Source organism: Lithobates pipiens, unplaced genomic scaffold (assembly GCF_037356315.1).
Source record: "Lithobates pipiens isolate NorthernLeopardFrog02 unplaced genomic scaffold, aLitPip1_a1.2 Scaffold_13, whole genome shotgun sequence".
In the NCBI taxonomy this organism is placed as follows: Eukaryota; Metazoa; Chordata; class Amphibia; order Anura; family Ranidae; genus Lithobates; species Lithobates pipiens.
In genome coordinates, this window is record NW_027507718.1 from 309,577,725 (window position 1) to 309,587,627 (window position 9,903).

General features: G+C 45.1%; 1 long non-coding RNA gene across 1 annotated transcript in view; it reads left to right on the forward strand.

The window, feature by feature from the left end:
- LOC143976113 (uncharacterized) overlaps nt 1–5,463 on the forward strand; it is a 44,085-nt gene extending 38,622 nt beyond the window's left edge. The window contains exons 3-4 of the long non-coding RNA XR_013272515.1: nt 4,699–4,782; nt 4,883–5,463. This is a non-coding gene — a long non-coding RNA (uncharacterized LOC143976113). The remainder of the gene's footprint in view (nt 1–4,698; nt 4,783–4,882) is intronic.
- The last annotated feature ends 4,440 nt before the right edge of the window (nt 5,464–9,903 follow it).

Genomic DNA, 9,903 nt, shown 5'->3' on the forward strand with positions numbered 1-9,903 from the left:
ACTGGGAGAGCGCAGCGAGACTCGTGCATGTGCAGTGCGCGCCCGGCCGTGAAGCCACAAGCTGTCATTGCCGGGTGCCCACAGTTTCAATGGAGGTGCCGAGGTGATTAGGAGGAGAGGCCGTGTGGCTACATCGCTGGACCGTGGAACAGGTGAGTGTCTGTTTATTAAAATTCAGCAGGTAATCTTTTTGTAGCTGCTGACTTTTAATAAACAAAAAAAGCCTGGAATTCTGCTTTAAGGCAAAAAAACAAAAAACAAAACTTAAGCCTTTAGCCACAACCACTTTAAAGCATTCACTGCCCATATGCATCCTCAAATCTTTTTATGCAAACGTAAGGTCATATCCGTGGGTGAAAATTACACTCACAGTGTATGTGTTTATGCTTTTACTTGAAAGTTAATGTTTAAATATGCCTGTCGTGTCTGAATGTTGTAAAAACACAACCTATAATTTCTCTTCTTTATGAATTTACTTCATTCCACTGCATGAGGAAAAATGAGGAAACAAAACAAGCAGATGGATAATGGGTTTATTCATGAGAGCTGTTTTCATTGATGCTTGTGCAATCACACCATGATGTTAAACAAAAGCATAGGATAAGCGTGAGGGCTTTCTGAATATCACTGTTTTCCAACAGGAGTTTCTCATGTGCTTCCATTTAAACACCTTCATAGAAATATAGAAAGAGAGAGACAGAGAAAAAGAGAGTGTGCACTTCTTTATATTTGTGTGCTTTTGTGTGTGCTTCCCTGTGTATATGTGTGTGTCTATGTGTTTGCATACAAGATTACTAAACACCAGCCTAGAGCCAGACTGCCAAGGGACAAAACACAGTAAATACATACTGTGGTGATATAGGAAGGTCTGCAGACCCCAATGGGGAGAAGGGGCAAGTTGTGTTGTACACAGTGCTACTTTATCTTCTTAAAAAGTTGCAAGACAGCACAATCAAATTTTATGACCCCCCCCCCCCACTAAAATAATCAGCTTAAAACAGGTCAGGTGAATTAAGCAGATTGAGTTGGAATGCATAAATAATACTTCACCAGGGTCTGCAGATTCTCAAAAGACTTCTAATTAAAGCGGTAGTAAACCCAGTTTAAAAAAAAAAATGCTAACTTTCACATTGGCTGTGCTCTCAACCAAACTTTCAAACCATCCAATGGCTGGTTTCATAACTGATCACATGTGCAGCATTATGGCAGTTGAAGAATCATTAGAGGCCAAGATGGCAGCTTCCTTGACTGAAAACGATAGAAGGGTTTACTTCCACTTTAAGCCTAAGGGTCCTTTCACACGGGGCGGATCAGTTCTGATCCGCCCCGTGGATATCCGTTTGCTCAGCGGGGATCACTCCGCCGATCCCCGCTGAGCAGGGAGATGACAGGTCTGTCTCTGCACACTGCGCAGGGACGGACCTGTCACAGCGCCGCTCTCCCCTATGGGAGATCGGATGACGACGGACCGCAGTGCCCGTCGTCACCCGATCCGATCCGCAGACGGATGGAAAAATAGCTTTTTCCTCCGTCACACTTTTTCGGGTCGGATGTCAGCGGACATGTCACCGCTGACATCCGACGCTCCATAGAGCTCTATGGAGCACCCGTTCAGGTCCGCCTGAAAAACTGACAGGCGGGCCTGAACGGGACGTCAGTGTGAAAGGGGCCTAATTTCAAAACTGTCAAAAAACTTCTAGCAGGCCCACAACAGGCTCTAGGTATTCTGGTCATAGAATGTTGTAAAATGATTGTAAAACCATTTAGAAGCAATAAACATTTTAAAGTATGCTCTACTTGACGTGAAACGGGCCATTTAATACATCTCCAGCTCTCAAACTCTACACATAAAACGTGATATGATAAAATTATATTCATATCAAGCATCTACCAGAATGTATAAGAAAACAACAATCAATTAGATACCAAACACCCCTAAATTATAAGGTGCAAAAAGCTGACAGGACAAAATAACCTTTCTGAGGACGCCACATATAAAATCCATATAATGCCTGAGATTGTGATTGCATCCCGCGCAGTAATATGTTGTTTGTTGGATGGTAAAGCATAGGCATCTGGAAACATTGATATACAGTAATAAGTAAACTGGCATTAAAGAAGTGTCCAATAAGGAATAGACATGTGCTTCATCAATAAATTTGTTTAGTTTTGTTCCGTTACCATTTCATATTAGCCGATAATTCGTATTTCTTAATTTGTGTCCGAAATTCAATTTGGATTTGTACGAAATACGAATTTTCGTTAGGTTCAATAACTTTTCCTAACAATTACGAACGTTCGTTATGATCAATCTATCATTATGAGGGGCTCCCACCATCCCTGTGCTGTGCTGACTTCCTGGGTTTTTAACTTCATCATAACGAATAATCGTAATTAATGAACATTCTTATTTTATCCAATTCTGAATCTGCCATCGACTACCAGTACCAGTCTCCCTCTCCTATATTAAAAAAGGTCATTTTCCCAACCCTCACTCAGCAGCAGAAGAAAACCTCTCATTGATCAACAAAACACCTGTCACATTTCCATTGTTGTAAACAAAATTTCGTACCAAATTCGGAAGCATAGCAATTCGTATTTCGGATCCTACTGAATGTACGAATTTACGGAAATTCGTCCGAATTTTTGATTCGTACAAAACTAATCGCACATGTCTAATAAGGGATACTGAAAGCTTCAGCACTTCTACATCTCACCCCAGCTCTATTGATTGGGTTGCGGATAGGCTGAGTGACACCGTCTGGAAATTCAACAAAAAAGCTGCTGCAATTGACAGTTGGGGGTCTCTTTTTCCAGATTCCAGTTTTGCTTTTGAGAGCCAATGACTCTGTCAGAATTGTATTCGCTCTGAATTGATCTTAATTCTGTACAAGAGCCAAAAACCATGCCAACTTTGCTAAATACTTTAATCAAATTTATTTGGCTGTTGCTATTGCCTATTTTGTCATATATTTTCTGTAAATATTGCACTAATTTTATTTTCATTTAAACAATATTTATAAAATAGTTACTCTGATTCACAAAATTCTTTAATCAGAAATAAAAGAATCCTTGCCTCTTTGAAGAAAGATACTTACTCCCATCACAACTACTCTATGTAATGTTAACTCAGTAAAAAAAAAGTCAGCTGTCATAGCTGATTTATTTGAATTCTTTGACATAACATCCATCATAGAAACTTGGCTAGATGAAAATGCAGGACCCATCCTTGAAGTATCAATGCAAGAAATTATTCAGTATTGCACAACCAAGATGAGAACTGCAATCTGCTTAAATCCAAATTGAACTTAAACCCCTCCTCATTGGCCCAACCTGATGTCAGTACCAGGATTCCTTTTAAGACCCAGCAAAACTCACCTGACACAGCCTTTGCATGGGAAACAACAGTGATTGGCCAGGTCACCTTTAAATAACCTATATCAGCATACAATCAGTGCTCGTTGTAGGGTTGTTAACCAGTGGCGGCCCCTGTTTTTTAAAGCTGGCCCTTTAAAAAAAGAAATACAAAAACAGGTCCTTAAGTGCACAATGCGACGCCAGACACAGTGCACTTATGGGAAGCGCCACGTCTATGCAATCACAAGATTGCAGACGTGGCGCTTCATTTGCAGGCGTTTAGCCGCTTCGCGGTGCTTTCTGAGGTGCTGAGTGGCTTCGGTTTGATTGACATCTCAGTTTGATGTCACTTCCTGTTCCTCTCTCCAATTGTGCCCAGGAGAAAAGAAACAGGAACTGGAACGGACCTCTCCACAGGAGACACCGCTGGAGAGGACAACACACAGCAAGGTAAGCAACGGGGGGAGGGGGGTTGATGTGACACAGGCAGGCTGCTGCAATTTGGTGGGGATACAGGCTGCTGCAATTTGGTGGTGACACATGCTGCTGCAATTTGGTGGTGACACATGCTGCTGCAATTTGATGGTGACACATGCTGCTGCAATTTGGTGGTGACACATGCTGCTGCAATTTGATGGTAACACATGCTGCTGCATTTGGTGGTGACACATGCTGCTGTATTTGGTGGTGACACAGGCTGCTGCATTTGGTAGAACACAGGCTGCTGCATTTGGTGGGACACAGGCTGAATTTTATGTGACACAGGCTGCATGTAAGGAGGGACTCTGCTGGGGGGCACCTGATGTAAGGAGGGACTCCACTGGGGACACCTAATGGCATCTGGTGGCAGGCGACGTGGCTAGTGACACGCTCAGGGCTCCTACTGATTCTGCATGATGGTGAGTTGAATGATTTCATTTTATAATACTATGTAATAATAGAAATAATGTGCTTCAATCATCCTGACACCATAACAACCATGGTGTCGGGATTATTGAAGCGCTAACACCAGGTGTTTGGAATATCTTTATCTACTAATTGTTAAACTTTCTAAAATACACATATTTCTATTGTTGTGTAGTATCTGGGCCTGCTGTCCCTCGATCACTCTCTCCCTCTCCCTCCATCGCTCGTTCATCTCAGACACTAACCACACCATGTTAGAGCCACGCCCACTATTTCACTGAAACCACGCCCATTTTCACCAAGTGGGAGGGGTCAAAAAGGAAGGGCGCAGTCTGGCGCCCCCTCATCCTAAAACTTCACCAGCCGCCACTGTTGTTACCTTTGTGTGCTACTGCTTGACCCAGCTGATATCTACTCTTTATATTTCATCTACAGCGGTTAACTACAAGGTCCAGCCAATATCTACTTTCATCCCCACTGCGGTTCCAGCTGACCCCACTCTGCTTAAACCTGCTCATGGTATGTGCTCTTGTTCATTGAACTCTTTGCATACTCAGCACATTTGAACCATTACCTGTTATCTGCTCTTAGCCTGACACCTGATCATTTTAATTTGTAGGTGTGCAACTATCTGGAGAAATGAGCTTTAAAATGTTACTCAACTTTAAACCACCAGGAGATGTAAATATCTTTCCTTAGGGAATAAATAGCATTATAACTCTACTGGACATAAATCACCCCAGATTGCTCATCCTTGGAGATCTCAGTGCCTGGATTAATGAGAAGCAATCTCAATTTGGACAAGAACACCTTCTAACAATGACAGCACTGGGATTTAATGAAGACGTATCATCTGTTACAACCAATCTAACTACAAACCTATTTGTATGGTCAAATCTCCTGCAAAAACAGTGTGCACCTAATCCATCTGAAATGATATCATTCAACTTTACAGCACCCCCTTATTCCCCAAAGTAAAAATAAAAGTTAGGCATATACTGGTTATGCCTATTATCTGTTATATGCTGTATAAGTACCTCAAATCTTGTATTAAATCTCCTGCTTGTGCTGTTTATCTCTATCAAACTTGAACCTCGCTTTACTCATTAAAATGGTTCTGCTACTAGCCAATTTACATTACTCTTGTAAATTTCAATAAAAGTTTCCTCATTAAAAATGTCCTGCTGCTGACCAATTTTACACTGTTGTATCATCTGTGGTCTCTTAATTGGTAATGAAATTTTGGTAGAAATTGTCCGACGGCAGGCCAGTTTTGCATCAGTAAGAAAAGGGACAGTCTAAGCTAACTACTGGTCTTTCTTGATCATACATCACGGGACACAGGAGCTTCATTACATAATGGGTTATATAGGCACCTCTGATGATTGGACACTGGTTAACCCCCAATTAAGGAGAATTCCTCCCCTATATAACCCCTCCCATATGGGAGGCACCTCAGTTTTTTCACCAGTGTCTATGGTGGTTGGTCACGTAAAACATGTGCTATGAAGAAAGCTCTGTGCAGGTCCCTGCGGGGGCCTACGGGCTACAACAAACCGGATCCATATCTTGGGCCAATATTTTGACTCCCAAGATGATATGGTACCCGGGCCTTGTCATCCGAAGAAACAAAGTTTTGCCTGTAAGTCCTCTCCTATTGGAAGACCGGGCTCTGGGAAAACCAGGTGTACTATTTACATAGTGGCACGAAAGTTTCTGGCAGAGTCTTTTACAAGGTCCAGGTAGGAGGTTCTTCTGAGAAGGAACCCCAAAAAAAACCTGAAGGTTGGCACAACTCTGTCCGCCGTGATGGGTGAAGGCTGGAATCTGTCTGTTTTCAGCAATTCCTGCGGCGAGGACAGGTAAGGGAAGTTAATCCTATATAAATTATATTATGGATTTCTTCATTGAGTAGTTGTATGTCTTACCTGGTTTCCACCACTAGAGGGAGTAAGAGCAGCCTGATGCATACTTACATGCCTTTCAGATACACACGCTCAGTGAAGCCTGGTTCTCCCAGATGACTCACGTTTCCACTGCAATCTCTGCCACAATGAAGGTAATACAGGGGTCCCACGTAGTCTGGGGGTCCCACGCAGCTCCGATGGCGATTCCCTTCCCCTCTGGATACCGGTGGTCCTCGTGCACGCGCATGCACGCGCGCCGAGTGCACTCCTGTGCTAACGGAGGAGGAGGGGGGAGTGTGGTTGCAAACCGTGCACGTCGGTGTGCACTGCGCTGTACTGCGCAGGCGCCAGGCGGCAGTTTTAAAAAGCCCAGAGCATCAGGGGGCTATAAGTGGAGACACAGGAGCTGTGGGCAGTGAGCATCCCAAGGGATTGGATCCAGGCAAACCTAAGACACCTACTCAGCATCAGGTTGTGCAGTTTAAGCATATATATTTATTGTGAGACTTTAAGCACAACAGTGATTGCACTTTGTACTAGTACCTCTGCTTTGTAGCTTAGGACTATGTCTCCTAGTAAGAGGGTCTCAGGGGGAGGTAACAAGGGCACTGGTAAGTCACCGCCTAGGTCTAGGGGTTCTAAAAATGCCTGTAGGTTACCATCCCCCCCTGCAAGACTGGAGCCAGCCTCACAGGATGAGTCAGTACCCCTGTCAGGTTTTGCAGCCTCTCCTAATATTTCAGCACCGGTATACGTCACTGAGGACTCCCTTAGGGCTACATTGGAGGGTTTTGAAGGGAGAATCATGAATTTTATTTCAGCTTCCCTGAAAGATAGCAGGAAAAGGGGTAGATCCCCTCCCTCTGCTGAGATTCCTCTTTCAGATGACACTTCTGACAATGAGGAGAGATCCCTATCTTGGGACAGGGATCTTGAGCAGTCGGATGAATCAGAGGAAGAGGAGAGAGTCCCCTCCTCCCAGGCGCTCAGAAAACAGGTGCAGTATTATACTGAATTGGTGCGTACCACATTCAGAATGCCTGCTGCTGAGGTCGCTACGTCCTCTGTTTCTTCCTTGGGAGTCAGGAAAATCCCACAGACTGCCTTTTCCTTTCCAATTCATCCCTTAATGGATAAATTGTTGTATGAGGATTGGTGACATCCCGATAAACTGTTTGCTCCTCCTAAAAGGTTTTCTATGCTTTATCCTCTGGAGGAAAGTTTCACCAAGAAATGGGGGGTCCCATTTGTCGATGCGGCTGTTTCTTGCGTGAATAGAAACCTGACCTGTCCTTTGGATAATGCTCAGGTATTTAAAGATCCAACTGATAAGAAGCTGGAAACATTATTAAAAGCCTCCTTTTCCATGACTGGCGCTGTAGTGTAACCTGCAGTCGTAGCTGTGGGGTTGTGTCAGTTCCTCAAGGAACAGGTTAAGCAGATGCTTGGCCTCCTTCCCAGTGAGGAAGTGGAGAATTATGCAGAAATACCTCAAATTCTGTGTTTCATGATTGATGCGATTTTGGAGTCTGTCCAACAAGCATCTCGTTTGTCTCTCCTGTTGGTACACATGCGAAGGGCCCTATGGCTAAAGAATTGGGCAGCTGAGCTATCATGCAAGAAGCATTTGATTGGGTTTAAAGGGGAACATTTGTCTGGAGAAGAATTAGACAAATTTGTCCAAAAAATTTCAGGGGGTAAATCTAATCTCCTTCCAGTCAAAAGGAGCAAACGTCCATCATTTAGGCGTTCTCTCTCTCCCGCAGCATCAAGCTCTAAGCAGTGGCAAAGGCCTTCTCAACCCTCCTCTACAAGAAAGGCTCAAGGCCGGGCCCAGGGGCAGTAGAAATCCTGGGGGTGAAAGCCTGCCAAGCAGAGCCCAAGTGGGGGAAAGGCTCCTGCAGTTTGCGGAAGCCTGGCGGGAAGAAATCCGGGACAAGTGGGTGGTCTCTTCGGTATCTCTGGGCTACAAGCTAGAGTTTCAGGAGATTCCACCTTCTTGCTTTCTAAGGTCAAGGATCCCCAGGGACCCAGTAAAGCAAAGACCGCTATTTCTGGCCTTAGATCACTTACTATCCCAGGGGGTGATAGCAGAAGTGGACCCAAAAGAACAGGGTTCAGGGATTTACTCGAATCACCGTTCCAAAGCCAAATGGAAGTGTCAGACCTATCCTGGATCTGAAGGATCTGAATCGGTTTTTACGCATCCGGTCCTTCCGAATGCAGTCAATTCCCACTGTGGTCTCCTCCCTGCAAGGGGGAGAGTTTATGGCATCAATAGACATCAAGGATGCATATCTCCATGTGCCAATTTTTCCCACACACCAAAAGTATCTAAGGTTCGCGGTAGAGCGGCGCCATTTTCAATTTGTGGCGTTGCCGTTCGGGCTCGCTACGGCCCCTCGAGTCTTCACAAAGACTCTGGACCCTCTCTTGGCAAACCTAAGAGCTCAGGGTATAGCCGTCATGGTTTATCTAGACGATTTGCTTCTCATAGAGAAAACAGTAGGCTCCTGAACCACAGTGTTACCAGAACGCTAGAACACCTGGAACGCCTAGGTTGGATTATAAACCTAGAAAAGTCCCTACAGCCTGCTACCAGGTTGGAATACCTGGATATGGTTATCGACACCGCTCAGGGCAAGGTGTTTCTACCAAGGCCAAAAGCTTTGGCCATTGGGGATCTGGTGTGCCTAATTCTGGGCAGAAGATCTTCCCCCATTCGGTTGTGCATGAGACTGTTAGGGAAAATGGTTGCCTCCTTCGAGGCCATTCCATTTGTCCAGTTCCACTCAAGGCCTCTGCAAAGATGCATCCTTGCGGCTTGGAACAGGAAGCCCCAGTCCTTGGATCTTCCTATGCGTCTATCCCCAGGGACACGCAAGAGTCTCGTCTGGTGGTTACAAACCGAGAATTTGCTGAAAGGCAAAACTTTTCTTCCTCTTCCATGGAAGATTATTACGACAGATGCCAGCCTGACAGGCTGGGGAGCAGTGTTGGAGGAGACGTGCTCGCAGGGGAAATGGTCTGCGATCGAAAAGCTATTGCCCATAAATGTCTGGGAGATCCGGGCAGTTTATATGGCTCTCATAAACTGGTCTTTCAGACTACGGGGTCTCCCTGTTTGGGTTCAGTCCGACAATGCCACAGCAGTGGCCTATATCAATCACCAGGGCGGTACCAGGAGTCTGGTTGCGCAAAAAGAGGTGAATCGCATACTTGTCTGGGCAGAAAGGTATGTTCCAATCAGTACAATTTGATTTATGCCTTCCCCCCGTGCCCGCTTCTGTCGCGGTTCCTGGGAAGAGTCAAGAGGAGACAAAGTCAGTTCTTTTGGTAGCCCCGGCTTGGCCCAGGTGACCGTGGTACGCAGAGATCATGAAGTTGGCAGTAGGCAGGCCGTGTATCCTCCCTCTCTGGCCAGATCTGCTCTCACGGGGTCCAATTTACCATCCTGCTTTAAACAGTCTGAATTTGACGGTTTGGCTGCTGAGACCCACATTCTGAGAGACCGTGGACTTTCGGGACCAGTCCTTTCTACTCTGGTCAATGCCAGAAAGCCGGCCTCCAGGCTTATTTACTACAAAATCTGGAGGGCATATGTTTCCTGGTGTGAACTCAGGGAATGGCATCCTAGAAAGTATGTCATTAGCAGGATCTTGGCCTTCCTCCAGTCAGGCCTAGAAATGAATTTGGCCGTAAGCACTATCAAGGTGCAGATTTCGGCCTTGTC